This window comes from Ceratina calcarata, unplaced genomic scaffold (assembly GCF_001652005.2).
Source record: "Ceratina calcarata isolate Rehan_Ccalc_2016 unplaced genomic scaffold, ASM165200v1 scaffold671, whole genome shotgun sequence".
Taxonomy (NCBI): Eukaryota; Metazoa; Arthropoda; class Insecta; order Hymenoptera; family Apidae; genus Ceratina; species Ceratina calcarata.
In genome coordinates this window covers 4,064-10,031 of record NW_017177968.1, presented here as the reverse complement: position 1 = coordinate 10,031, position 5,968 = coordinate 4,064, and positions in this window count along the sequence as shown.

Genomic DNA, 5,968 nt, shown 5'->3' with positions numbered 1-5,968 from the left:
ACTTAGGCTAGGACATGAATTAATATCTGCGTAGAACTTTATTCAAATGACTGTACGAGACTCTAAACAATCACGATATGAAAATTTTCTGATTTCTCAATTACAAACATATTGAAAATTCCCCTGTGTTTATATTTTTAATCAATAATTAATCTTTAAATTCTAATGATAAACTTGGTTGAGATTCATTAATTAAACGAATATTTATGTAGAGAAATAGCTGACACTTATTTCGTAGAAACAAGAACGAATCTACTCGAAGGAGAGGGTGATTGATCGAAGATTGTAATCAGGGAGAACGAAATATAAAATAATCGATTGGAACTCTAATTGCTGTTTTAAAGTTCGCACTTACGATAATGCAATCAAACGAATAGAAGAGAGGTTATGGTATTGTCTTATAAATAGAAGTAATGAGTTATCATGCGTACTCAAAGCCAAAGATTTGAGACAATACGTAGGAGTGGAAAATAATTAAAAATGATCATTTGCGACTCCCATCATGAAACAACAGAAGAAAATTCCAAACAGGACATTGTCATTGCATTTAGGTACCTGATACGGTGTATCACAGACACTGTTGACTAAAACTGTTAAACACGATGATTGAGGGATCATCGAAGCCGCCCTTTGCGTTTTCTCCACCATGGATATCAATACGCATAGGGACTTCGCGTATGAAAGAAAAGATTCTCGGTCGAAGGAGGCCTCATTTGGAAACTAGACTTTAAATGGTTCTTACGAAAACGATGATCGAATGATATAAATGTATACGCGATCAAAGGGGTCCCGTGCACCGTTTCCGCTTCGCGATCCCCTCCTCCTCTCCTGCAGCTACTTCCCTAGATAATTTTTATCTCTCACGCTGACCAACCAGCAAGATTAAATCATACGACTAAAATCTTGTACATCATCGCAGATTTCGGTGGTCAGTCATCTTTACGAACCTCCGCACGTAACTCGTAATTAAAGAATCACCTACGTACTTCTCTTATCCTCTTCTACCCTTCGATCTTGCTACCCTCTTCATTCCTTTATTCACGGCATAATACACACGTTGCTTTTTATATCGAAGAAAAGAAAGGGGAAAACTCATCTATCTGGAAAATGGCTGCCGTCAGCCAGTCGACTTATCCCTTTTTCGCATGCTGGCTGACTGGCTGGTCTGCCTTTTGAATGCGACAGCCGGGTCGGATCGGGCCGATTCGTACGAAAATGTCCGTCCTCTTCTTCTCGAGGTGGACGGATCGTTATCCGCGATTCGCGATTCACACCGAGGAACGTACTTATGCGCTTATGTGCTTAGACGCCGGTACGTAGAACGCGTAACGATTACAATAATCGCGCACCGATTGTTTGTTCCGCGAGAGACACTGTTCCCAGGTTTCCAATCTAACCACTTTTTCCCTTGTCACCGTCCTCGCGAACTACGTAAACACAATCGGAGCTGTTTCGTTTAGTTAACGGGTAGTTGTACACTGTTTATAGGTATTACGCACGGTAATAAGGTGTAACCCGTCTCGTTCTCGCGATTTTCTTTTCGTACGACACAGAACGGTGACGTAGGAGGCTTCACCATAGAAGAGTTTTAGCCAGCCACACGAGTTTCTCTCTGTCTTATTCGCATATACGTACGTACGTATGTGTATGTGTGTATGTACGGTCTCTTTCGCCACCTTACGACTTCGGGTATTATCGGTGAACTACGATGTTTATTCGGCAGCATCGCGTCGGCTGACCAGTCACAGTTCACACCGATGATCCCCTTGTCCCTCTACCTTTGCTCTAAACTCCACTGCCGTTGCGATTTTACACCTAATTTTGTCCCGCGCCGATTGGCGATACATATACATGCGATTTCCTGATTAATAAAACCAATTTTACATCTAATCTCGCTCCTCTGCAACGGACGATATTGCCTATACCATTTCCTAGTTAATAAAAACCATTTATTTACACCTAATTTTTTATTCCTTGCTCGTTACTTTGATAGAAATGCATCTTACATCTACTTCTGTTCCTTCGCGGTGGACGATATTCCTTGCATCGCCTTTCGAGACATAAAAACACGATTTTTTACCTAACTTTGTCCCTCAACGATTGGACATGTTCCTTAGCTTACCTGATTGACGGAAACGCGATCTCTTTCCGAATTTAATTTTTCTGGATATAACAATGTTCCTTACGGTGTACAGAACTTTTTTAATTACTGTGCAACATTTTCTGGTTCACTATCAACAGTTAATTATTATTTTAATCTCGAGGATTGATCCGATATTCATACGTGAGTGTTCTTATCCTTAATCATACTCATACAGAGGAAGTAAAAGATATAACGTTATTTCCTTCTGTAATAAGAAATGTTGGTACGTTCAACGACAATTATAACAATCCTATAAATCGTACGAGGTTTCGCATTACTTTTCAAACTATAAACAGTTACTTGGTCTAAAATACTTATGATCTATCAATCATAAAATTCGTCTTTTACTACATGCATAGATTAAAAGAACGATCCTTATCATAACGTCTTTACATACATTGTAAACTTCGGATATATATTTAAGTACCTTTAAATTCTGCCATCTGATTTTTATATTATCATTTACATTTAACATTTTGTTGTTAATATTTCGTACCTTTCATGATCTTCGACATTAAAAATTAAGTAAAAATAGGAGCTTAATAAAAAGAACGATGTACTTACTTACTCTTTCGCGGAATGCAGTCTTCATGCGATTTTCTTCTTTTAAAAACGCTATATGAAAATTAATCTCCGCTTGATCTGCCGTTATTATTTCAAGTTCTGCCATTGTTATTTTCTTTGTGCTTCAATACTTTCAACTAGTTTCTCTTAACGCTCAAAAATTGTATAACTACGTTCAAATCGTATCGTATGGTATCTGTATGTGTGTGTACGACGTGAAGTGCGAAGCGGTTACTCAACAAGCGGGGAAATATCTAAACGTATTAAACCGATTTTAATCTTAATTAACAAGGAATGGAAATGGATATCTTCTTTTTACTAGCCATCAGTTATTTACAATTAGTTGACAATTGACTTGAAACTATAAATTTCTACAGGAAAATGTTGTACACTCAATTATAATTAGACTGCGGGTCTTATGCCTTAAAAAAATATTATTTCAGATAAATTATCGCAAAAAAATTAAAAAAATGAAGGAATTTATAACGTATACAATGTATGTATAACTTAAATTTACTAAAATTAATATCCTTATATTTTTATACCCTTTTTATTTTGCTAATAAAAATTTACATAATAACAATCGCTACAGTAAATATTTAAACAATAATTCTATGTATTAAGTATATTCTACTTTCATAGCCTGCATTTCGTTTTTCTTTTATCTTTTAATACAAATGATGTATATATATGTATATTACACGATGCAATTCGCAATTCTTTGCACTCTACTATATTTAACTCTCTTCATAAACTGGAATCTTACACTTTCTTCATGTAAATATATCCTTCAAATTTTCACGTTTATTGACATCAAATTTTAAGAATTTAGGATAATTGTTGGTATACAAATATAATTATAATACGTTAACAAAACACAACGAGGACTAAATGACAATATAACATTCCTTGTATAAATTATGAATGTAAATTAAGCGATAATTCATAAACTTTAAGAAACACATATTCCATATCATATCATGATACTCTGTTAAGAATTTCATGAATTTTGTTATTTAATAATGCTTCTCTACAATAATTTTATTCCTCCAATTTTACCTCCTTTGCTGCGTTAGATCATAATTTATTTTTTTTAGATACGAGATTATGTCAGTGTAATAAATATGAATACACAATTCTGTATATGTACACAAATTTTCTCTCTCACATCCATACACATGCATATGCATATAAATATTACCGACTATTTACCGAATTTATTTTAAACAATTTGTAACATAATTATATATCTATGTGTATATAACATGTTTCTACGTTCCTATTTCAACTTAAATTTTAACAAAACAAACAAACAAGGGTAAACAGGAAATATAGAAAATTAAAATAACGTAAATAAATAAATATCAACTAATTGTATTATCACATTTATGTAAACCCTGTTTTGCACGTAGAATTACAATAATTAAAGTTCTTTTTCCCTGATTTATTTAAAATAATAATTGTAAATACAAAACAGAATATTATTACTGTTTTTAAATGTTAATGGAAAGAATAGCAAAAATTTCGTCGTACATTACGTTTGCATTGCACAATATGTATAAACATACATATATTATGACTAGTATAATACATCCTTTTTGACGTAATTATTGTACAATGGCATCAATTCTAATTTCAAAACTAGCAATAAGATCATTTTAACATTATAAAACGCATGATGATATGTAATAAATTAGTAGGTCCATCAATGTTTTATAAACTTACAAAAGTGCATGAAAATTATTGAAAGACGTTTAAAAACGACTGACAATTTTATAATACAAAGATGTTAGCAGAGTAAAATCAAAATATTTTAAGTTTTTAATAACCATCTAAAACTATTTTTAAAACATCCTATAAAATAAATAAAAAAAGACAAATATATAAGAGAATATCGATCTTTATATATACTCATTTCCTTTTTTGCAAAAAAATTCAACATGCTAATAAGCGTTAACGGATTAAAGCAACTAACGAAAATTAGATTTGCACGTTTCAATTCATTCGTTATGTCTACGTATCGTTAAGATTTATAAAGCTACGGGCTGCTCATTATTAAAACTGTATTTATACTATTAATGATATAATACTGAAAATTATTCGAAACAATGAGTATCGTATTACTTGATCAAAATTCGACGAAACACAATTNATGTATGTATAACTTAAATTTACTAAAATTAATATCCTTATATTTTTATACCCTTTTTATTTTGCTAATAAAAATTTACATAATAACAATCGCTACAGTAAATATTTAAACAATAATTCTATGTATTAAGTATATTCTACTTTCATAGCCTGCATTTCGTTTTTCTTTTATCTTTTAATACAAATGATGTATATATATGTATATTACACGATGCAATTCGCAATTCTTTGCACTCTACTATATTTAACTCTCTTCATAAACTGGAATCTTACACTTTCTTCATGTAAATATATCCTTCAAATTTTCACGTTTATTGACATCAAATTTTAAGAATTTAGGATAATTGTTGGTATACAAATATAATTATAATACGTTAACAAAACACAACGAGGACTAAATGACAATATAACATTCCTTGTATAAATTATGAATGTAAATTAAGCGATAATTCATAAACTTTAAGAAACACATATTCCATATCATATCATGATACTCTGTTAAGAATTTCATGAATTTTGTTATTTAATAATGCTTCTCTACAATAATTTTATTCCTCCAATTTTACCTCCTTTGCTGCGTTAGATCATAATTTATTTTTTTTAGATACGAGATTATGTCAGTGTAATAAATATGAATACACAATTCTGTATATGTACACAAATTTTCTCTCTCACATCCATACACATGCATATGCATATAAATATTACCGACTATTTACCGAATTTATTTTAAACAATTTGTAACATAATTATATATCTATGTGTATATAACATGTTTCTACGTTCCTATTTCAACTTAAATTTTAACAAAACAAACAAACAAGGGTAAACAGGAAATATAGAAAATTAAAATAACGTAAATAAATAAATATCAACTAATTGTATTATCACATTTATGTAAACCCTGTTTTGCACGTAGAATTACAATAATTAAAGTTCTTTTTCCCTGATTTATTTAAAATAATAATTGTAAATACAAAACAGAATATTATTACTGTTTTTAAATGTTAATGGAAAGAATAGCAAAAATTTCGTCGTACATTACGTTTGCATTGCACAATATGTATAAACATACATATATTATGACTAGTATAATACATCCTTTTTGAC